Source organism: Schistocerca serialis, chromosome 4 (genome assembly GCF_023864345.2).
Source record: "Schistocerca serialis cubense isolate TAMUIC-IGC-003099 chromosome 4, iqSchSeri2.2, whole genome shotgun sequence".
NCBI classification, from domain to species: domain Eukaryota; kingdom Metazoa; phylum Arthropoda; class Insecta; order Orthoptera; family Acrididae; genus Schistocerca; species Schistocerca serialis.
In genome coordinates, this window is record NC_064641.1 from 122,539,646 (window position 1) to 122,565,563 (window position 25,918).

At 43.2% G+C, this 25,918-nt stretch overlaps 1 protein-coding gene and 1 pseudogene across 1 annotated transcript in view; one reads left to right on the plus strand and one right to left on the minus strand.

The window, feature by feature from the left end:
* LOC126473965 (proton-coupled amino acid transporter-like protein pathetic) overlaps positions 1-25,918 on the minus strand; it is a 442,265-nt gene that overhangs the window by 390,415 nt on the left and 25,932 nt on the right. The gene's annotated exons all lie outside the window — the stretch shown is intronic.
* Positions 21,957-22,073, plus strand: LOC126475696 (5S ribosomal RNA; annotated as a pseudogene).

Genomic DNA, 25,918 nt, shown 5'->3' on the forward strand with positions numbered 1-25,918 from the left:
TACGCAGACGTCACACGCACCACAAGACCCCCCCCCCCCCCCTTCCAGCAAACAATTTGCCAGAAAGCGCTACAGGTGGTCGCCGACCTTCCGTGCGACATATGTCGCTATTCTTGGGACGGGGACTGCTTTAGAGCTTCCAGTCATGACACATGAAGATGTAGCTACTGCCGGAGTTAGAGGGCCTCACAGATGCTGAAACGTCCGCTATGAGAACAGTAATGAAACCTCAAAAATCCTATTTTTATTACCTATTCTTTAGAAAGATAACTGGGAACCATTACAAGTGATGGAAGTAAGACCCAGACTTCCTGAGACATACAGAATGTGCGAGATTCTCATCATGTTATTTAGTAATGTATATGTTGTTCTTGTTATTGTGGTCTTCAGTCCGAAGACTGGATTGATGCAGCTCTCCATACTACTCTATCCTGTGCAGATCTCTTTATCTCCGAGTAACTACTGAAACTTACATCCCTCTGAACCTTTTGGTCTCCTCTACGATTTTGACGCCACACGCTTCCCTCCAGTACTAAATTGGTGATCCCTTGATGTCTCAGAATGTGTCCCACCAACCGATCCCCTCTTTTGGTCAGGTTGTACCACAAATTCCTCTTCTCCCAATTCTGTTCAGTACCTCCTCATTACTTACGTGATCTACCCATCCCATTTTCAGCATTCTTCTGTAGCACCACATTCTCTTCTTGTCTTAACTATTTATCGTCCGTGTTTCACTTTCATACATGGCTACACTCCACACAAATTCTTTCAGAAGGAACCTCCTGACACTTAAACCTATACTCGACGTTAGCAAATTTACCTTCTTCAGAAAAGCTTTCCTTGTCATTGCTAGTCTATATTTTATATCCTCTCTACTTCGACCATCATCGGTTATTTTGCTCTCTAAATAGCAAAACTCATCCATTACCTTAAGTGTCTCACTCCCTAAACTAATTCCCTCAGCATCACCTGATTTAATTCGACTCCATTCTATTACCCTCGTTCTGCTTTTGTTGATGTTCATCTTATATCCTCCTCACAAGATACTGTCCATTCCGTTCAGTTGCTCTTCTAAATCCTTTGTTGTCTCTGCCAAAGTTGCAATGTCATCGGCAAACATCAAAGTTTTTATTTCTTCTCATTGGACTTTAATTCCTACTCCAAATTTTTCTTTTGTTTCCTTAGCTTTCCTTATTTTCTATGATAAGTCGTAGGATAAGTATTGGCTCGCGTGTACCTACATTTCTCCGGAATTCAAACTGATCTTCCAAGAGGCTGGCTCCTACAAGTTCTTCCATTCTTCTGTAAATGATTCGTCGTAGTATTTTGCAGCCGCGACTTATTAAACTGCTAGTTCGGTAGTTTTCACACCTGTCAGCACCTGCTTTCTTTGGAACTGGGATTATTATATTCCCTTTAATGTCGGAGGGTATTTCACCTGTCTCGTACATTTTTCTCACCAGATGGAAGAGTTTTGTCATGGCTGACTCTCCCAAGGCTATCAGTATCTCTTAACGGAATGTTGTCTACTCCCAGGGACTTGTTTCGAGTTAGGTCTTTCAGTGCTCTGTCAAATTATTCACGCAGTATCATACCTCCCTTCTCATCGTCCTTTACGTCCTCTTCCATTTCCATAACATTGCCTTCAAGTGCATCTCCCTTGTATAGACACTTATGTACTCCTTCCACCTTTCTGCTTTCCCTTCTTTTCTTAGAACTCGGTTTCCATCTCAGCTCTGGATATTCATACATAATTTTCCTGTAGGCAATGTCTTTCTTACACCTAGTGGATATAAGCTTTTACATCCTTACATTTGTCCTTTAGCCATTCCTGCTAAGCCATTTTGCAGTTCCTGTCAATCTCATTTTTTACTCAGCTGCTGAGAACCATTAGTGCTTGGGCAGTGGTTCTCAGGATAGTAGATTTTGCTCCCCATTTGCTGGTTACGAGTTTCTGGAAAACATTGTTTCTAGAGACCACATTCTGTTAACTAAACAACAAAAGATAAAGAGGCTCGCACACAACAGAGTAGCTTGTAGAAAGGCATCAAGTCAATTTTCGGCCTGAAGTCCAGCACAAATGCAGCAGCAACAACAACATTCTACAACATCTAACATCGTTCCCGCAGGTAACACGTGTTCAGGATTAGTGCACGCAGACTGGTCTAAGAAGTCATCATTACTGCACTCATTTCGTGAATTTTGGGAGGAAATCCTAGTTACTCTTACAATGGGAAGTACCCGCTGCCATGCACTTCACGCTGTTTTTTAGAGTAAGGATGTGGATGGAGTTGTATATATTGAAATATACACTCTCTACCTTGAAAAAGAGACTAGCTACAGTAGGAAGAGGAAATTAGACGCTGACACAATTCCTATTAGTTACAAATTAGCTCCTTTCCTACCACACACTTACGAAAAGTTCACCATGACTGAAAACAGCGCGGATCAATCCTGTGTGCAGAAGGGAAAAGAATGAGCGGATACGCAGACTTACGAGCCACTGCTACTTAGGTCGTCTGTAGCAGTATCTTTGAGCACACCCTAAGATCAAACATTGTGATGCTCGTGAAAGAAAACAAACTTACCTGAAGGAATCGGTACGAATTTGGGAAAAATACTACTCGCGAAAGACACCGCTAGCAGTTCCACATCGTCAGCTAATATCGTAATAAGATCCTGGCGACTTTCTCACAGATTTGTGATTGGCTCAAGGAATTTTTGACTAACAGAACTCACTACGGTTAAATGAACAGCGAGTGTTCCGTGGAAATGAAAGTAACATTAGGCTTTACCCAATGAAGCGTAATAGGTCAAATGCCATCAATATACATGAACTATTTATTACACAGGATCAGCAGCGATATATGATTGTCCACCGATGTTGCTGTTGTCTTCCGGATGGTATCAATCTTGTGTACTCGAAATAAAATGCACACGATCCTGTGCCTGATTGCCGTGTTGTGTAATTAGTACCAGATCTCATTAAACTGTGCGCGTACCTACACGTCCTGCTGCGCCATTGCCCAGGTGTTGGGGACGTGAATACGCACGCCGATTGTTTTCCCTCTGTAATATGGACTTATGGATGCGCCCTGAGTCAACGACATCTCACTGCTGTGAACGAGTTTCTTCCATATCTCGGTGAATTGAAAAGTTTCGAGTATTTACGATACAGTACATACACTTCATTACGTGATATCACTGGCAGAAAATCTCCTTCCGATATCTTGAGTCGTTTACGAGATATGGTGACTGTTATGACCACAGGATTCGCGATGCACAGCGACGTGAATGCACACGTCGTGCGCCACCGTTCTTCGGATATAAAACTCAACAACTCGAGAACAAAATGAGATATCGCTTTGCTCTCAATTTTGAATTAAATTTCGATATACTATCTACATTTCATTCCTTGCAATGTGTGAGCTTAAGTCAATCATACGCGAAGTTTACAGAATGCCTATTTACCTCTGCGAAATATTTAAAACTTGGCGTCATGTTTTACTTAATTTGATGCAGCACAGAAACTATCGCATATAACAAAAAACAATTCAGCCCTTCATCAACTGAAGATATCTGACTGTTAGAAGTGCAGAATAAAATTTTTTACTCTAATAACCTTCCTGGAAAACGGATGATGACAATTTCATATCAGCTGGAACACCGTCTCTCAGAAAAGGCAATGTTTTACTTAATTTGACGCAGCGAACTAAGTGTGGCGGATAACAAAAATCAATTAAGTTCCTTATAGAGTGAAGATATCAAGACTGTAAGGGGGGGAAAATAAAATTTTTCACTCAATAGTTTTCGAAAAATCGGATGATAAGTATTTGCTACCGGCTGGAACGCCGTCTCTCAGTACATGCACCAACATTTGGCGAGCAGAAAGCCATAAAAAAAAGCAGCTTCAGACCGGAATGGAAAGAGCTCGTATGTAACAGTGAAAAGATTTTAATACAGCTGTTTAATTCAAAATGTTGAGCATAACAAGGAGAAATAAGCCGGATGTGCAGGGTACGGCGCTTAAATCCGGACAAATGAAACTTTTTAAAAAAACCAATTTATTACCACAAAATAGAAATGAAAATGAAAATCCTTTTACATATAAGTAGTGGCATCATTCAAGAGTAACATTACTCGATGTAACCCCCTTCAGCCGCAATGACCGCATCCAGTCTTGTCCTGAAGCGATCGCACGCACTCTCTAAAACGGCGGTGTCCATATTCGCTTATGCTGCTTCGACAGCGGTGCATAGAGATGCGGCATTAGGGTGCCTCGTCTTATTGGTAACTCTTTCAACTAGGCTCCAAACATAGTAATCGAGGGGATTCAAATCCGAGCTATTCAGGTACCAGAACTCCTTTGACCAGAAATTCTCAACGTTATCCGAGAGCCAGTTTTGGACTAAAAGGCTCGTCTGGACCAGTGCGCCGTCCTGTTGAAATGTTGTCTCCCCGAAGGCACAGTCACAGTCTGTTTCACGACATACGTCAAAACTTGCAGATAAACTTCTTTTGTGGCAGTTTGTCCCTCCTGAAAGAAATGTGGCAGCACGATATCACCCTCACTGGATACACTACGTAGAACTTGAACCACAGACTTCTCAGAAGCATTATACTTGCCCACAATATCGTAAACAGTTGATCTCGGGTACCCGAAAAATCGAATTATTTCAGTGGCCGAACGCGCAGCGTGAAAACTTTCGGTAATCGCGGCTCTTCGGTTGTACTCCGCACTTGTCGGTAACATCTGGGCCATTTTTATTGAGGTTCTGACTGTTTACTAGGTGCCTATGCCTTTCAAGAACGTCAGTCGCGACCTCCGGTGGAACTACGGTATCACGGAAAATTCAAATTGAAATTTGTCCGGATTTAAACACCGCACGCTGTATTTCATAACAAGTTAGAGGCGCTGTATCACAACATGTAGTACACAACATAACATGCAAGTCCCGCAGGTTGTCAAAGCAATAGCCTGCAGGCGGTGCGTCTGCTGGGGCCACTCACCAACATCCCCGGAGGACAACAGTAACACCGGGCTGTTTTAGAGGGAGACAGCTTTTTGCTTGTGGTCCAATTGTACTGGGAATTTGTTATAATTTCACTTGAAGTGGTAGTGGTCAGCACTGGATGTATAAGTTCTAGATTTGTCAGTCTGCCATAAACTCAAGAGACAGTTCTGATAACTTCAGGACACCTTTACTATCATTATTCAGACAATTAGAAGCATCAGGAGATGTGAAGCACGACTTTCATGTTTGTTGAAATAAAACTGACATTGTTTTATTTCCACTTTGGAGCTTTGTTTTGCTGTGGAGTCCTTGTAAGGTCAGAAGAAGAGTTAAACTGCTGGAGTCCTTCACACCATTTAAATATTCAGCGTTAATACTAAGAGGCGATATGAAATACGGGGATCACGTAAACAACTGAAGTATGAAAAACAGGATAGACACTTGTATCTGCCAGTAGGGTTCTGGGAAATCGCAACTAATTTGTAAATGAAATAGCTTGTATCTACAATAATTTAACGGTATAAAACGAATGGCAGACTTCATCCCATCCTCATCCGAATAGAGCTGCTGTGGTTCCTAAAGTTTAACTAGGAAAGACACTATTTGGAAAACGTTAGAATGACAAATTCTAGAATATATCCATTGTGTGTGATAGTACTGAGTTTGCTCGTTGTGTTCTGATATAAAATTTTCTTGGTGGTCTAGTCGTGTCATGACTGAGCTGACTCTCAAGCCCTGGGAAAGTTTATGGGCCCTTCTCACTGTCCATTTCCTAAATCTGACATTGCAAATTCCGCCCCAGGTGACGTCATTCCACCAACATCAAGCCAGACTACAGCTCTCGGGTAACAATTATTGAACTACATGAATAAAAACGTAAATTTTTACAAAATACGCGACGCACACTCTTTATTCAGCATGTTAACGTCACTGCACATATTCGGATTTAGGTTATGACACGTCCAAAATGCCTGCCATCATTGGCGATGATGTGGCGCAGACGAATAACGAAATTCTGCATGACCCGCTTCAGTGTCGGAACATCGATACCGTCGATAACCTTTTGAATGGCTGTTTTCAGCTCAGCAATGGTTTTGGGATTGTTGCTGTACGCCTTGTCTTTAATATAGCCCCACAGAAAGGAGCCGGAGAATATGGCGGCCAATCAAGGCCCATTCCAGTGGCGTCTGGGTACTCCAGAGCCATAATGATGTCCCCAAAGCGTTCCTCCACGGCATTAAATACTCTTATGTTACGAGGAGGTCGAGCTCCGTCTTACATGAACCACATCTTGTCGAAGTCAAGATCACTTCGGATAATGGGGATGAAATCATCTTCCAGAACCTTCACGTACCGTGCCATCAAGGAATATCTCACCGACAGTCACCTGTTGAGGGTGAAGAAGCTTCTCGATTGCGAAATGTGGATTCTCAGTCCCCCAAATGCGCCAATTATGCTTATGAAAGTGGCCTTCGTCGCTAAACCAAACCATAATGTGTATACTGATTCTCATTATTCGCTGCGACCAACCGTGCAGTTTGAAAGTCCTAATGCGAACGGTTCAGAAGTTATGACGATTTTATTTCATATAGTTCAATAATAATGCTATAGTTTGATACTTATTTTCTGATAGTAGCTATCGAGAAGAATTCAATGATGAGTAACAGTAAGGTCTTTGAAGTTCAACGAAGATCAAAAAGGTGGCATGAACGCCCATTTACAGAAGGTGTTCCAAGTTATGATCATTGATATCAGTGCAGTGCTATAATATTCTTATTATAGATTGAGTGGTATTCCTTATCGCTTCGGCACTTATCGAAGCACATGCTCTGACAATTCTCTCTCGTATATCGTGCAAATAGTAAATATTCGCCGAATACTGCGTATCCATCCACTGAAATGTAAACACCATTCCACGGTTTTGCAATACAACACTAATAGGAACGATAAAACTAGTATCGTCGAATCAAGCAAATGTGAATGATGTATTCCTTCGAAGGACAATTATTGTCACCCTGTATATAAGAGACACAGGGTCCCACTACCTAGAGTAAATACCTTGATAGTCACTTGTAATATGCTGCAGACTATAAATGCTATAATGACAATATGGCATCGATATACATGTTCCTCATGGAGGAGGAGGAGATGAGTGTTTAACGTCCCGCCGACAACGACGTCATTATGGACGGAGCACAAACTCGGATTAGGGAAGGATTGGGAGGTAATTCGGCCGTGTCCTTTCAAAGAAACCATCCCAGCAGTTGCCTGAAGCGATTTAGGGATATCTCGGAAAGCCTCAATCAGGATGGACGGAGGCAGGTTTGAACCGTAGTGCTCCCGAATGCGAGTCCAGTGTGCTAGCCACCTCGTTCAGTCTGTTCCGCATGCTACAGCTTGTCATAGAGAGATTGATCTAAATTGGAAATCGAGAAGAAGATTCCCATTACGTCTTGAAACCTCATTGATAAAATTGAATGATTTGGTTTTAGTGAAAAATTCTGAAAAGTAAGTAAATCACATCTAGCTCGGACGTGTACGGAGATGTTATTGATCTCTCGACTTTTAAAAACTATAACTGGGACCTATTTAATTTTCGAATGGAAGGCTCACCATTAATTGTATTGTGATTTGCGGAGCATACATATGCACACGTTGTCGTGGACAGGGTAACCAGCAGTATACGTGGCCATATTCTATTTGAAAGAAATGGTAGAACTGTTTCTACTCTACTGTTCAAATTCAACAACGAAGAAGCAATGCAGGACGCAAATGAAAGAGGGGTAAATGAAATTAGATTTGACGGCGAAACAATGTGGTTGATAAAATTTGCTGTTGACTTGCCCATCCTCCGTGAAAGTAAGGAGGACCTGTTGTAGGAGTCAACTGTCTTCTAAGCGCAGAGTAAAAATACGAGAAAGCATTGAAGAAACAAAAATGAAATTGGCGACGAGCTCACATTAAACTGGGGGCCGCGCATTAGACGAAGGAATCGTGCTATCGTGGAATAAAATAAGGCATAACGGACGGTGGAAGAAAGAGATAAGAAGCATAGTACCCCAGGCAAATGAGACATTCTTTAAGTGAAAGAATTATGCTGAAGTCAAACAGTGGCCTTAAACTAACAAACACATTTCTGTGCTTACGGGTCTGGGCTGTGGGAAAATCGAAAAAGAAGAGAAATAAGCCATTGAAGAACTGTTGCTACGGAAGGATACTTAGAATACATTGGGCTGGTGAGGTGGAAAATACACTGAGGTGACAAAAGCCATGAGGTACCTCTAAATACCGCGTCGGAACTCCTTTTGCCGGACGTAGTGCAGCAACTAGACGTGGCATCGACTCCACAGGTCGTTCGAAGTCCCCTGCAGGAATGTTCAGCCATGTTGGCTATTTTTGCCGTCCATAAATCTGAAAGTGTTACCGGTGCAGAATTTTGTGCACGAACCAACCTACCGATTATGTCAAATAAATGTTCGTTGAGATTAATGTCGGGCAATATCGATAACCAAATCGTTTGCTCGAGTTGTCCAAAACGTTTCTCAAACCAATGGCGAACGCTTGTAGCCCGGAAACATAGCAGTTTGGGAACATGAAGTCCTTGAATGCAAATGGTCTCCTTGTAGCCGAACACAACAGTTTCCAGTCAATGGATGCCTGAGCTGGACCAGAGGACTCAGTCAATTCCACATAAACACAGTCCATACCGGTATTGACCCACCACCACCTTGCACAGTGCCTTGTTGACAAATTGCACCCGTGGCTTCCTGGAGTCCGCGCCGCATTTTAACCCTGCCACCAGCTCTTACTAACTGAAATCTGGACTCATCTGACCAGGCCAAGGTTTTCCAGTAGTCTAGGGTCCAACCGATATGGTTGCGGGACAAGGAGAACCTTACAGTCGATGTCGTGCTGTTAGCAAAGGCGTGATGTTCGTCTGCTGCCATAGCCCATTAACGCCAAATGTCGCCGCATTGTCTTAGTGCATACTTTCGTCGTTATGTCCCACGTTGATTTCTGCCTTTATTTCACACAGTGCTGCTTGTATGTTAGTACTGACAATTCTACATAAACGCCGCTGCTCTCGGTCGTTAAGTGAAGGTCGTCGGCCACTACGTTATCCGTGGCGAGGGATGATGCCTGAAATTTCGTATTCTCGGCAGTCCTCTTGACACTGTGGATCTCTGAATATTTAATTCTCTAACGATTTCCGAAATGGAATGTCCCATGCGCCTAGTTCCAAGTCGTGGTCGTGTGGTAGCGTTCTCGCTTCCCGCGCCCGGGTTCCCGGGTTCGATTGCCGGCGGGGTCAGGGATTTTCTCTGCCTCGTGATGACTGGGTTTTGTGTGATGTCCTTAGGTTAGTTAGGTTTAAGTAGTTCTAAGTTCTAGGGAACTGATGACCATAGATGTTAAGTCCCATAGTGCTCAGAGCCATTTGAACCATTTGAACCTAGTTCCAACTACCATCCCGCGTTCAAAGCTTGTTAAATCCTGTCGTGCAGCCATAGCCACGTCGGAAACCTTTTCACACGAATCACCTGAGTGGAAATGACAGCTCCCTCAATGCACTGCCCCTCTTTTTTTTTTGTACGCAGTACTCCCGCCATCTGTATATGTGAAGATCGCTATCCCATTACTTCTGTGGCCTCAGTGTTATCTTCTCCGTAGAATCGGCGAAGAAAAGTGTATGTCAAAAATAGTAAATACAAGAAGGTTCAAATGGTTCAAATGGCTCTGAGTACTAAGGGACTTAACTGCTGTGGTCATCACACAACACCCAGACATCACGAGGCAGAGAAAATCCCTGACCCCGCCGGGAATCGAACCCGGGATAAGAACATCACATACATCCATGCCCGAGGGAGGATTCGAACCTGCGACCGTAGCGGTCGCGCGGTTCCAGACTGTAGCGCCTAGAACCGCTCGGCTACTTCGGCCGCCTACAAGAAGGCGCCGGCCGGAGTGGCCGAGCGGTTCTAGGCGTTACAGTCTGGGACCACGCGACCGCTACGGTCGCAGGTTCGAATCCTGCCTCGGGCATGGATGTGTGTGATGTCCTTAGGTTAGTTAGGTTTAAGTAGTTCTAAGTTCCAGGGGGACTGATGACCTCAGAAGTTAAGTCCCATAGTGCTCAGAAACATTTGAACCCTTTGAACAAGAAGGCACAGGACGATATGAGTGTAAAAACACAAAGGAATAGCTTACTAGTTACTAGCTAGTCGTAGGGTACATAAAAAGGAGACCCATAGAGGTATTGTAATACATACTGAAAGTACGCTGTTTAGGTTTTTATATTGGTAACGCCACGTAGTGCTCTGTATGAAAATCACTGGCTGTGCTGTGTGCTGTCTGTGGCTGGTTGGTGTTGTTGAAATATTCTCTATTGTAGTGTCGAGCAGTTGGCTATTAACAGCGCGTGGCGTTGCGCAGTTGGAGGTGAGCCGCCATCAGTGGTGGATGTGGGGAGAGAGAAGGCGGAGTTTTGAGAGTGGATGATCTGGACGTGTGTCCATCAGAGACAGTAAATTTGTAAGACTGGATGTCATGAACTGATATATATATTATGACTTTTGAACACTATTAAGATAAATACATTGTTTGTTCTCAATCAAAATCTTTCATTTGCTAACTATGCCTATCAGTAGTTTGTGCCTTCATTAGTTAGAATCTTTTATTCAGCTGGCAGTATTGGCGCTCGCTTTATTGCAGTAGTTTGAGTAACGAAGATTTTTGTGAGGTAAGTGATTCATGAAAGGTATAGGTTATTGTTAGTCAGGGCCATTGTTTTGTAGGGATTTTTGAAAGTCAGATTGCGTTGCGCTAAAAATATTGTGTGTCAATTTAGTGTTGATCAGAATAGGTAAAGAGCGAAATGTCTGAGTACGTTCAATTCTGCTCAGCTGTTTGAAAATCATATAATGTAAGAGGTTTATCAGTACAGTCATTGATACATTTTTCTAACGGGACGTTTCAATACAACAAATAGTTGAGGACAATGAATATGCTGAGAAGCGGTGGTTGGCAGATGAGAGGAAACGTGGCAGTCCGTGTCAGACCAGCTATAAGACTGATGATCTAAAAACAAAGACAGTTTTTGCTGGTCATTGTGTCAGTAAGCTGTCAGGCGGTGAGAGCCTTACGAATGCGCTGTCAGCGAGTCGGCTGACCGGCCTTACCTCGGGAAGGAAGGCCTTGGCTGCGAACCGCAGTTCCGCCAACGTGGGCGGTGCACCGCTGCCTGCCCACATGACGCGCACGGAGAGGCACGTGTCATAACACGCGCGTAAGCACGTGGGCGCACTGTGTGTGACAAGCCAATTAAACGGCGTGCAGTGGCTCCTGATTTCAGATATCCATATGCATAGTTCCACAAATCAAGGAAACATCAGAAAATCGGCAGTAGACACACGAGTCAATATCCCTCTCGCTCTTGGCAAGGCAAAATAGTATTTCTTCCCTGTCGCAAGACGATCTCAAGTACGTGGGTACACTGTGACAAGTTCATTGAACCACTGTAACTGGTCTAATTTTCTTACTAACGCCATGTAACTGGATTCTTGATCTCAGCTATTATAAAAAAAACAACAGAAAACACAACCTGTATCATAATTTATTTTATTAACGAGTACTGGTTTCGATCTGTCCTGCAGACAATCTAGCGATCTAAGTCGGAACAGGGAAAAGAGGCGGTAAAAGAGGAAATGCGTATCATTATAAGTAATGCCATTAAATATAGCATAAAAAACCATCAAACCCTCACGTAACCCACATGTGCTTGGCACCGCAAGGTGTAGCTTCTCAACAGTGGTATGAATGATGTAAAAGTGACGCAAAAATAGGAAGGCTGTAATGGAGAAAAATTCTATCGTCACTTGACATGTGCACAATCATTAGCTAGCACCCTGATAGATCGTAAAGGAAATTCTTTCGTTAATGAATAAAAATAATTAATAAAATTAAAAAATAATATTAAAAGTAAAAAAAATATTAATCCAATTCATTTATATATGTATATGTTATAGTGTAAAAGATGAACTACAAATGCAGGAAGCAACAAGCTGTGAAACGTACGTCGGATATTTTCCCACCATCTGCAGTAAATGGTGCGCTCAAGCGCACACTCTCGTTTCCCCTACTACTATCACGTAACACGTATACCAGTATGAGAAGTATGGTTTGCTAAAAGCTATAGCTGTTTCTGTAACCAAATTCCTTCTTCCAGTTTAATTTTTCCATGAGAGTCTCAGTATTTTCATTATTTTTATTTTTAATTAAGCAAACTCTTAGACCTGTTTTAACAGAGGAAGGACTCGGTGCAAGTAGATGTGTTTAGTAATTTCGTACTGTTTGACTAAGTGTATAAACACGAAATAAAATGTGCGATGTACAGTTTAATTTACATTTTTTCCTACATCTGTATTTTATCATTCACTGATGCATGATGTTAATTTTTTATTTAATATTTCATTTTTTTAATTTTTTAAATATTATTGATTATCTTTATTTTACGATGGAAGAATCTCCTTCAGGCTTTATCAATGGAGCAACCAATGTCGTTCCACGAGTCACGTAAGTGAACAATTTTTACACATTATATCCTTTGTATTTTTACGTTGGTTTTATGACATTCGTGCCACTGCTGATAAGTTGGGCGTTTGCGGCACCATGTAAGTGCGGGTTACACGATGTTTTGAGATTATCTTCGTACCTTTGATGGTATTGCTTGTAATCTTACACCTAAATGATTTTTGTCACCTCTTTGTCCTGTTCCAACTTGCGTATGAAGCTGATCTGCAGGACATACTGAAATCTATAGTCGCCAATAAAAGTAATTGTGAGCCAGACGGTTTCTACTAATTTTAGTTGCACAAATAAGAGAAAAATCTCAAAAAGGTGCATATCAAAGGATTGTTTTTATTTTACAACCCCAACGATTTGAAAACAAATAGCCTAGTGGATAAAGTCAGAAGCCTCTTGACGTCTTTTGCGAATAATTTTCCTCTATATAGGGTAGTTGCAACGTCATGCGTTTGTAGAAAAAGTTAGAGAGACATCCTTGAGAATTGCGGATAGTGCAGGAGCTGGTAGTTGGCTGTCAATGTAATGAAACCTAACGTTAGTCTCACAGCATGGAGCGAAGAACCAGTACCGTACTGTTGGAAACATTCATAGCTATATATCACTAGAAACAACAATAGCTAGGCAATATACAGGCGTAGCTTCCTAAAGTTGGGCGATCGTAGAAAAGGAATCGTAGGAAAAGCGGCTGCTACATTAAGATTCACTGGAAGACTTTCAAGGAGATGTCATTTGTTTACCGAAGAAGCAACTTGCGAAACACTCTTTCGGCCGATACAGCAGTCTGAAACTCGTATCAGATACGATTAATTATTATTATTATTGTTATTATTATTATTATTGTTATTGTTATTATTATTATTATTAGCGAATGTCCCAGTTGGAGAACGATAAGCAGGCGATTTTCAATCTTTCTTAGGGTTCTTCTTATTTTCCCAATATTTCTTCGTTTTCTCCCTGAAGGCCTTCTTTCTTTCTTCGGTCCACTTTGGTCGGTATGGTTTTGGTTCAATCTCTGGAGTAAACGTCCACTTATCAATTTTGCTTCTGAATGTATCCCTGTCTGATGTGTTTGTGACGTCAATTTTTGCTTTTGTCAAATCCTTCTTAACTTCAGTTACCCAGGGTGTTGATGCTTTAAGTGATGTCACATAGTCCAACAGACGTTTAGTTAATCTGTTTCCAGGTGCTCTGTCTAGCTGTCCGTAGAACTTCAGAACTTCACTCGTCCCTTTCTCATGTCAGTTTTGATGCGTGACACTTTTTCTGTTGTCTCGATGGTTTGCAGTCTGTATCCATCTGGTGTGTATCGTGGTCTCAAAATTTTTCTAATAATCTTTCTCTCCACTTCCTTAATTTCTTGTACATACACTTTTCTATTCAGTGACAGTGTTTCATTTGCATGTGTAACTGTCGTTTGATACGGTGTTATAGTATCTGATTTTAGTGCCTTTTGACGCGCATTTTTTGTCATACGAGGATGAAACAAGTCTGGACGGTCTCTTGATCTTTTGAATCCTGTATTATTGTGCTATTTTTTCAAGTCCTGTTGATTTAGCAATTTCACCTAGGTACGTAATGCCTTTGACTCTGTTGATTTCACCGTAATTTATTTTCAGTTTCGGAATATCTAACGTGGAACACATAAATTCAATCTTCTCAAAAGAGATTTGCAGACCAACCTTCTCGTTTTACGGGTGTTTCTTCACTGTCGGTTAGAATCGCTAAGTCATCTGCAATAACTAAATATGGAACTTTACATTTTCCTTGACCTCACCCTAATTCGATTGGCTTCCAAAAGTTTTGTTTTCTTAGTTCAGCCTCCCGTTCTTCCATTACTTTGTCTAAATCTATGTTGAGTAATAGTGACGAAGTCCCATCTCCTAGTCTTTCTCCTGTTTTATCTAAAAATAGTTTCGAAGTTTCATCTATAAATTTAATTTTTGATTTGCTTTCTGACAGTGTTCGTTTGATCAGTTTTCGAGTTTTGGTGTCTAGTCTGTATTCTTCTAGAATATTGCATATGGATAGTCTTTCTATGTAATCGTATCCTGTTTTAAAATTAACAAATGTGCAGACTACTGGTTTTGATCTGATTGCTTTAATATTTAAATTAATTGTAAGATTAATGATCTGCTCCGGGCACAATCTGTTAGGTCGAAAGCCTGCTTGGTAATCCGAAATTTTGTGTTCTAGTGGTTTTTGCGCCCTCTTTAGAAGACACGTGGTTAAAATTTTGTAAGTGATCAGCAAAGGTTCAAATGGCTCTGAGCACTATGGGACTTAACATCTGAGATCATCAGTCCCCTAGAACTTAGAACTACTTGAACCTAACTAACCTAAGGACATCACATCACACACATCCATACCCGAGGCAGGACTCGAACCTGCGATCACAGCCGTCGCGCAGGTTCCAGACTGAAGCGCCTCGAACCTCTCCCTTTCTTTGCAGTGGATGAATTAGTGCACATTTCCATTGGTCTGGAATATTCTCTGTCTGCCAAATTTCTTGGATGAATAGAATTTTCAATTTTAAGGAATATGGACCAAGGTTCTTTAGTAATTTAATTACAATTTAATCGTCTTTCGATGACTTATTATATTTGACCTTTTTGATATGACTAAAAATTTCTTCTTGAGTTGGCGGTAATGAACCTTCATCCTTGTGTTGCGTTTGTAATCTGGGGAATCTCGTACATGGCTGTGAGCAATTTAGAAGTTGTGAGAAATATTTTGCTAATTCCTGAGAATTTTCTTTGCTAATTAGTGCCAATTTTCCATTTTGCTTCCTGTAACAGAGGTTTCCTGGTGTGTATCCTTTGATTTGATTTGCAAACGTTTTGTAAAAGTCATGTGTTTTACAGTTCCTAAAGCCTTCTTAAATTGAGTTTAGCTGTTCATTAAGATACACTACTGGACATTAAAATTGCTACACCAAGAAGAAATGCAGATGATAAACGGGTATTCATTGGACAAATATATTATACTACAACTGACATGTGATTACATTTTCACGCAATTTGGGTGGATAGATCCTGAGAAATCAGTACCCAGAACAACCACCTCTGGCCGTAATAACGGCCTTAATACGCCTGGGCATTGAGTCAAACACAGCTTGGATGGCGTGTACAGGTACAGCTGCCCAAACAGCTTCAACACGATACCACACTTCATCAAGAGTAGTGACTGGCGTATTGTGACGAGCCAGTTGCTCGGCCACCATTGACCAGACGTTTTCAGTTGGTGAGAGATCTGGAAAATGTGCTGGCCAGGGCAGCAGTCGAACATTTTCTGTATCCAGAAAGGCCCGTACAGATCTGTAATATGTGGTCGTGCATTATCCTGCTGAAATGTAGGATTTCGCAGGGATCGAATGAAGGGTAGAGCCACGGTCGCAACACGTCTGAAATGTAACGTCCACTGTTCAAAGTGCCGTCAATGTGAACAAGGGGTGACCGAGGAGTGTAACCAATGGCACCCCATACCATCACGCTGGGTGGTACGCCAGTATGGCGATGACGAATACACGCTTCCAATGTGTGTTCACCTGGATTCATCCGAAAAAATGACGTTTTGCCATTCGTGCACCCAGGTTCGTCGTTGAGTACACCATAGCAAGCGCTCCAGTCTGTGATGCAGCGTCAAGGGTAACCGCAGCCATGGTCTCCGAGCTGATAGTCCATGCTGCTTCAAACGTCGTCGAACTGTTCGTGCAGATGGTTGTCGTCTTGCAAACGTCCCCACCTGTTGAGTCAGGGATCGAGACGTGGCTGCACGATCCGTTACAGCCATGCGGATAAGATGCCTGGCATCTCGAATTCTAGTGATACGGGGCCGTTAGGATCCAGTACGGCATTCCGTATTACCCTCCTGAACCCACCGATTCCATATTCTGCTAACGGTCATTGGATCTCGACCAACGCGAGCAGTAATGTCGCGATACGATGAACCGCAATCGCGATAGGCTACAATCCGACCTTTATCAAAGTCGGAAACGTGATGGTACGCGTTTCTCCTCCTTACGCGAGGCATCACAACAACGTTTCACCAGGCAACGGCGGTCAACCCCTGTTTGTGTATGAGAAATCGGTTGGAAACTTGCTTCATGTCAGAACGTTGTACGTGTCGCCACCAGCGCCAACCTTGTATGAATGCTCTGAAAAGCTAATCATTTGCATATCGCAGCATCTTCTTACTGCCGGTTAAATTTCGCGTCTGTAGAACGTCATATTCATGGTGTAGCAATTTTAATGGCCAGTAGTGTATTTTCATTATTAGTATTATTACTCATGTTATCATTAGGCCTATTGTTGGGTACCTTTTGTAATATCTTTGGTACGTATTGTGGCTGATCGGATGTAAGAGAGGGGCTTAAGGCCCCAATCTGATCAGGCTAAACAAGCAATAAATAAGTAATTGTGGAATTGGGGAAGATCCGAAGAATAGCACCGTGTTCGTCTAGTACGTGTGAGAGCCTTATGAGGATGCTGATCGAACTGCAGTGGCAACTTTAAAAGAGATGCGTAGGCGAGACGCAAAACGATAAATGCACCGACAGAAGCGACTTTGACAAACGGCAGATTGATGTGACCCGGCGTCAGGAAACGAGCATCTCGGAAATGGGGAACTTGGTGTGCTGTTAGCGTGCTGCTGTCGTAAGCGTCTGTGGATAGTGGTTCGAGGACGGACGAGGGAACGACAAAGTGTTGGTCGTTCACGCCTCATCACCACGTGCTGTTCGTAAGACTGCCCCGTCTGTAAAGTGGGGCATGTGACGATGTGTGGTAGGCGTTTCAAAGATTACTGCTGAAAGAGCAACAAATGTTTCGGAGCACGCAGTTCATCACACACTGGTGAACATGACTGGACGTAACACTGCAGGACGACATATACTGACGGAAAAAAATCGCAACTCCAAAATGTAATTAATGTAGAGTTGTGAAATTTTGGAAATACATTTGTCTAGATTATATATCTAAATGATTAAAACTGCAAGATCACAGGTTACTGTAAGCGTGAGAGAAGCCACTGCAAATGTGAAATGCCTGTACATTAATAACTGTAGTAACAGCCAGGATGTTGAATGCGAGCATCCAAACGTGCACGAATTGTATCGTACAGGTGGTGGGTGTCAGTTTGCGGCATAGAGTTCCACGCCTGCTGCATTTGGTCTGTCGATGCAGGTACGGTTAATGCTTTTTGAGAATGACGCTGGAGTTGATGATGTCCCATATGTGCTCTATTGGTGACAGATCTGGCGAGCGAGAAGGTTAAGGCAACAAACTAAACTCCGCCCGAACAGGCCATCAAGTCCCAACGGTACCGACCGGCCACCGTGTCATCCTCATCCCAAAGGCGTCATTGGATGCTGATATTGTGAGTTAACGATCATTGCGCTCTCATTTAAGTATATGGCCGAAAGAGTCAGACTTCAGGAATTGTGGATGCTAAAAAGGACGCAGATTCACCACGAGATGGGGAAACTCACAGGCGTCTATTGTCTCTTGAGGCCTGAGCGCTGCAGTGTGCGAGTGAGACAGACGAGAACCTACGTCATAGGGAAACCCAGCAGAAGGCTTTTGTGGCCGAGGAGCTCTAGCAGTGTTAAATATGGCGGACCTAAGATCGCCTTTAAAGGGAAACATTTATGATAACTATTTAATTCTGTAGTAATGCATGGAATCGAGCCACAGTAATTTTAATCTGCCATCCTCCATAGATTTTCGTGGTGATCCCAATAAAACTTCAATATTGACCATGTATATAATAGTTTAAGATTTGCTGTTAAAGTGAAATTAACAGCCGGCCGAAGTGGCCGTGCGGTTAAAGGCGCTGCAGTCTGGAACCGCAAGACCGCTACGGTCGCAGGTTCGAATCCTGCCTCGGGCATGGATGTTTGTGATGTCCTTAGGTTAGTTAGGTTTAACTAGTTCTAAGTTCTAGGGGACTAATGACCTCAGCAGTTGAGTCCCATAGTGCTCAGAGCCATTTGAACCATTTGAAATTAACAAGTTTTGTAACAAAAACCTGTATGCTAAAATCTGAACGCTTTGGTCGATCTCAACGATCGACATTTCATATAGAGGCGCATCATTAAAATGACAAACGTTGTCAATATCAATTCTGTAACTTTATTTGCTTAATACATGATGTGGTGTTCAGATCATCATTTCCTCCACACAAAACACATTGAACGATGACAACATGACACCTTATTGAATGATTAGGTAATTGGATATCTGCTGAAAATTTACTGCATAATACTTACTTTTTTCTTTATTTATTTATCATAAAGCACATTGGTGCAAGGCTACTGGCCGTGACATTCAAAGTTAAGAAGGCCATTGTATTGTTGCTGTCCTAACACCATCAACATTTGTCTTCAAACAACAGCCACGGTCTCCATCATGTCATCATATGACAAAATTGCAATTGTACTAGTTTTATGTAAAAGAATTTAACGTTTATTATGTAATGGATATTATTGTTACTTAATTTAGAACCAGAAAGAGGTTAAGCTTTGATTATTTAAATATGTTAAAATGAAAAGTAATGTAGAATAAGCTGTAGGCAATCAGATGGACGGCTTCAGGAAAGGGAACTGCGCTAAACAGTTGAGCGAAGACGTTCGACGCGCGGGAAACGCGGTCGGAGACGAGCAGAAGGCAGTTCTGGTCGAGACACCAAAGGGGACAGTGCGGATTGAGACGCGAAAGCGGACAGTCGGTCTTAGGCAGCTAGGAAGAGAAACGACTTAGAAAATTTCGCGTTGTGTGGTATCGCGGGACTTCGTCTCTGAGCGGTGAGCAGCCGCGCGCCTGGTGTGGACTCATAACTTTTCCCGTAGTTAACTAGGTGGATTATTGAACTTATAATTAACGATGAGATTGTGAATGGTCGAATTGTGTCAAATGGATATGCACTCGAGTGTAATAGTAATTCTAAATATGGCCACTTTTGCTACTAGTTTGCTTTTTGTATAAACATTATTCTAACCAAATTATTTATGAGTCGTTAATTACTATTACTGTTATTATACGTTATATTAACTTTGCATTTCGCGAACTTGCCATCAGCCAGACAATTTAACCAAAGGGTCACAAGTGTCTAATTTAGGGCGTGCAATGCGACACGTGCGGTTCAACTCCTAGACGAATTTGAGCCAAAACATTCCAATGAAGAGAAACCGCATGTGAGCTCGAACATCTTTGGGGATGTTAGCTCGCAATATGGAGGTCATGCGTTGAGGACACCGCTCTCTCAGCCGTATGTCAGTTTACGAGACCGGAGCCGCCACTTCTCAATCAAATAGCTTCTCAGTTTGCCTCACAAGGGCTGAGTGCACCCCACTTGCCAACAGCGCTCTGCCGACCGGATTTTCACTCGTCCAAGTGGTAGCCCAGCCCGACAGCACTTAACTTCTATAATCTGACGGGAACCGATGTTACCACTGCGGCAACGCCGTTGACGTCCAGTTGGAATAAACCCTCTAGGACGCTGTTCATGAATGGCAACACAACAGGTCGAATCACCAGACTGACGTACAAATTAGCATGGGATAACCAGGAGAGTGGTCTCGCTGTCATGCGAAATCGCACCCCGGACTATAACACCAGGACTAGTTCCAGTGTGTCTAGCACGAAGACATATCGGTTGCAGGCCCTAAACTGGCCTCCTTCTAATCAACATACATCCATCTCTGGAACCCAGATGGAACCCGCTTTCATCAGAAGAAACAACAGACCTCCACCCTGTTCTCCAATGAGCTCTCGTTTGACACCACAGATTTCGCAAACGGTTTCGGGTCGGTGAAATAAACGCTACATTGCATCTGATGCGGAGCTGTCTTTGAAGTAACCTATTTGTAACAGTTCATTGTGTCACTGTGGTGCCATCTGCTGCCCAAATTGATGCTGCAGATGCACTGCGATGTGCCAGAGCCGTACGCTGAAAACGATGGTCTCCCCTCTTGATAGTGCCACGTGGTCGTTCGGAGCCCGGTCTTCTAGCGACCGTGCACTGTCGTGACCGTCACAGCCACCAGTTATGTATGGAAACTGCATTCCTGCCAAGTCTTTCTTGAATATCATCAGCTGAAATCCCTAGTCCATGCAATAAGACTGATATCCACAAAATGACATTTGTGTCAAAAAGTCACCATTTTATTAGAACTTCATACTTTTCGGTTATCTTAAGCCGATGACATTGTAATTCTGTCAGAGACAGCAAAGGACTTGGAAGAGCAGTTGAACGGCATGGATGGTGTCTTGAAAGGAGAATATGAGATGAACATCAACAAAAGCAAAACGAGGATAATAGAATGTAGTCGAATTAAGTCGGGTGATGCTGAGGGAATTAGATTAGGAAATGAGACACTTAAAGTAGTAAAGGAGTTTTGCTATTTGGGGATCAAAATAACTGATGATGGTCGAAGTAGAGAGGATATAAAATGTAGACTGGCAATGGCAAGGAAAGCGTTTCTGAAGAAGAGAAATTTGTTAGCATCGAGTATAGATTTAAGTGTCAGGAAGTCATTATTGAAAGTATTCGTATAGAGTGTAGCCATGTATGGAAGTGAAACATGGACGATAAATAGTTTGGACAAGAAGAGAATAGAAGCTTTTGAAATGTGGTGCTACAGAAGAATGCTGAAGATTAGATGGGTAGACCACATAACTAATGAGGAAGTATTGAATAGGATTGGGGAGAAGAGAAGTTTGTGGCACAGCTTGACTAGAAGAAGGGATCGGTTGGTAGGGCATGTTCTGAGGCATGAAGGGATAACCAATTTAGTATTGGAGGGCAGCGTGGAGGGTAAAAATCGTAGAGGGAGACCAAGAGATAAATACAATAAGCAGATTCAGAAGGATGTAGGTTGCGGTAGGTACTGGGAGATGAAGAAGCTTGCACGGGGATAGAGTAGCACGGAGAGCTGCATCAAACCAGTCTCAGGACTGAAGACCAGAACAACAACAACAAGCTGATGGAAAACATATTGAAAATGTGCATCTTCATTAGTACCGAAGGAAGTCATAAGAAGTTTAAGAATACGAGGTGCAGTACCACCGAGATTTTATGGTGTTCCTGAAGTTCACAAAATGGGTAAGGATGAGCGTCTAGAGGACTTGTATATGAGACCTATAACGAGCACTGTTGGTTCACCAACGTATTTTTCTGCCAAATATTTAGCTTCCTTATTAAAACCATTGGTAGGAAAATGAAGTCTCCATATTCGTAATTCTATGGATTTTATTCAGAGACTTAGCAATGTCAGGCTAAATAGTACGGATGTGCTTCTTAGTTTTGACGTGGTATCATTATACGCCAAGGTACCTTTAAAGGACTCTTTATCTCATATCGGACAACGGCCTTGCCGCAGTGGATACACCGGTTCCCGTGAGATCACCGCAGTTAAGCGCTGTCGGGCGTGGCCGGCAGTTGGATGGGTGACCATCCAGCCGCCATGCGCTGTTGCCATTTTTCGGGGTGCACTCAGCCTCGTGATGCCAACTGATGAGCTACTTGACCGAATAGTAGCGGCTCCGGTCAAAGAAAACCATCAGAACGACCGGGAGAGCGGTGCGCTGACCACACGCCCCTCCTACCCGCATCCTCAACTGAGGATGAAACGGCGGTCGGATGGTCCCGATGGGCCACTTGTGGCCTGAAGGCGGAGTGCTTTATCTCATATCGACCAACATTTTGATAAGAACATTACGGTCTTATTTGAACATGTGCTTTTAACATCTTATTTTCAGTTTAATGGTCAATTTTATGAGCAGATTGATGGCGTTGCTATTGGAAGCCCCCCCCTTTCCCCTCTGGTAGCTAATTCATTCATGGAAGACTTCGAGGACAAGGCACTGGACTCAGCAAGTTTTAAACCAACTGTCTTCTGGAGGTACGAGGACGACATATTTGTGGTACGGCCGCACGGGATGGATGAATTACACCGATTTCTTGAGCATTTTAATTCCATCCATGCAACCATCAAATGTACTATGGAAATAGAAAAAGGCGGCTGCTTCCCCTTTTTGGATGTTGTCGTTCGCCGTAAAGTTGATTGCACATTAGAATATGCCGTACACCCTAAACCAACACACACAAATCCATATCTTCATGCCAGTAGCTGCCATCACCCTTCGCAGACCATAGGTGTCCTTAAGACCTTAGTGCGTAGGGCGCACTGTATATCCGATAAAGACAATTTGCAAGGAGAGCTCACATACCTACAGAGCATTTTGAAATCGAATGGATTTTCTCCGCAACAAATTCCTAGAGCATTCAATGCAAAACGTAGAATGCAGGTATGTGATCGGGAAGAAGACAGTAATTCCTTCAAATCTAGTGCGTTTTTGCCCTATGTGGGTGCTCTTTCCTCGAAGATAGGCCGTATTCTTGAGAAACACTGTGTTAAGGTGATCTTCAGGCCCCCCACGAAGATTGCAGCTTTACTCGGCTCTGTGAAGGTCGATTTACAGCTTCGTAAAGCTGGTGTGTATCAGATTCCTTGCAGAAATTGTGAGAAGTCGTACATCTGTCAAACAGGCACCGATCATGAGAGATGTGTGAAGCATCAAAGATACACACGCTTATTACAGCCAGACAACATTGTACTGATACAGGGCATTCCATGAATTACAGTGATGTGAAGATTTTAACTTCCACCCGTTCCTTTTCGGAGTCTGTTTTCAAGGAAGTTATAGAGATTAGATTAGCTAATAATTTAATAAATAGAGATAATGGTTTTAATTTGGACATAGCATGGAATCCGGCTCTTGGGGCAATTAAACTGCAAAGAAGTCGTGATGGTGTCACTGCGGCTGATCATACATCGATAAGCGAATCGAGTGTCTGTACGCCTTCGCCACAGACGGCGCATGTGTAAGCGCATTTCTTTGCCGCCGGCCAGCATCTGTGACCCGCATCCGCAGTACCTCCGCGGTGGAGCATATAAGGCCGCGCTTGGCATCTTGTTGTCAATCTTGTGACTTACTCTGAGGATGGCCGGACGATACGCGGCCGAAATATCAGTGGAGGAAATTTTATTTACGTTGCTGCATGCCCGAAATTTAATGGAATATTGAAAATGACTTACACTTCCACCTGGTGCAGCGGTTACAGGGAGCGTACATCTACGATGTGGACACAAAAATTATTTTCTAAAGACAAAATTAAGGAATCAAACTGTATCATGAGACTGAGCATCATTTTTCATTTTACTTGAAAACATCACGAAAATCACCCATTTCCATGCGTTCTAAGAGGGATACCCTCCTAAACTATGGATAAGTTCCGAAACTGCCGTGAAATGGTCAAGAATAGTTCCAACCAGTGTTTAATAAGCACACTCTTTTGTACCCAGAATGAGATATTCACTCTACAGCGGAGTGTACGCTGATATGAAATTTCCTGGCAGATTAAAACTGTGTGCCGGACCGAGACTCGAACTCGGGACCTTTGCCTTTCGCGGGCAAGTGCTCTACCATCTGAGCTACCCAAGCACGACTCACGCCCCGTCCTCACAGCTTTTCTTCTGCCAGTACCTCGTCTCCTACTTTCCAAACTTTACAGAAGCTCTCTTGTGAACCTTGCAGAACTAGCACTCCTGAATGAAAGGATATTGCGGAGACATGGCTTAGGCCCAGCCTGGGGGATGTTTTCAGAATGAGAGCACTTGCCCGCGACAGGCAAAGGTCCCGGGTTCAAGTCGCGGTCCGGCACACAGTTTTAACCTGCCAGGAAGTTTCATATCAGCGCACTCACCGGTGCAGAGTGGAAACGTCCCCCAGGCTGTAGCAAAGCCATGTCTCCGCTATATCCTTTCTTTCAAGAGTGCTAGTTCTGCAAGGTTCGCAGGAGAGCTTCTGTAAAGTTTGGAAGGTAGGAGACGAGGTACTGGCAGAAGTAAAGCTGTGAGGACGGGGCGTGAGTCGTGCTTGGGTAGCTCAGATGGTAAAAAAAAAAAAAATAATGGTAGAGCACTTGCCCGCGAAAGGCAAAGGTCCCGAGTTCGAGTCTTTGTCCGGCACACAGTTTTAATGTGCCTGGAAGTTTCAAACTCTTTTGTAGTTGAACAACATTTCATTAACTTTCTTCCAGTGGAAACTTGTCTGGAGTCTGCATTTCAACAAGTGGCAACTGCACGTAAGCTTACTCTAGATAGTGATTCATGAGTATTTTGCTGTTTCCAAAGTTATAGCTGATAGTATATTAGAACAGCAATGGATTTTTCCACCTACTACACCCTACTTTTATTTTCTTATGGTAACGACAATGGGGCATCAAATCAAGGCACCAAATCAACCACGCTTTTGCTCCATAATGGCGAGTGTGTTGCGTTCTACCGGTATTACGGTGAGCTTGGAATCATTAGAGCTCAGTCAGTAATATCATACTTTATTCTGCAACACTTCCTTAGCGAGGCTGACGACTTCGTCCCGGTGGCGTGTGCGATCGTCCAGGCAGTGATTGCCATCTCAGCTTAACACACAGAGGCGCGATCGGCTCGCAGCACCGCCTGTGTAGGGGAGGGTGGGGCAAAACCGGGTACTGCGACTTGTCTACGACAACCTGAGGTACCTAGTTCGACCCGCCTACCTGGTTTCGCCCTTACGCAAGCCAGCGGTGCTGCTTCAGCAGTAGTCCGTGGCCGGCGCGCCGGCCTTGGTGACGTAGCTGCTTCTGAATGCTGGCGGGTTAGTGCCCCAACGGAGTGAACGTAAGCCCAGGAGCGAGGATGCCTTACCACACTAATCCCAGGACGCTTGCAGATCAGCAGCTAACTCATGACGCTGCTGCCGGAAGTTGAAGCTGCTCGGCCCATATACACTGAAGAGCCAAAGAAACTGGTACACCTACCTAATATCGTGAAGCGCCGCCGCGAACACGCGGAAGCGTCGGAATACGACGTGGCATGGACTCCACTAATGTCTGAATTAGTGCTGGAGGGAGTTGACACCACGAATCCTGCAGGGTTATACATAAATCGGTAAGATTACGAGGGGGTAGAGATCTATTCTAAACAGCACGTTGCGAGGCATCCAAAATATGCTCAATCATGGTCATGTATGGGGGGTTTTTTGGCCAGTGGAAGTGTTTAAACTTAGAAGAGTGCTCTTGGAGCCAGTCTGTAGCAATTCTGGTCTAGTGGGGTGTGGCATTGTCCTGCTGAAATTGCTCAAGTCCTCGGAATGCAGAACTGACGTCAATGGATGCAGGTAATCACACAGGATGCTTACGTACGTGTCACCTGTCATAGTCGTATCTAGACGTATCAGGGGTCCCATATCACTCCAATTGCAGACGCCTCACACCATTAC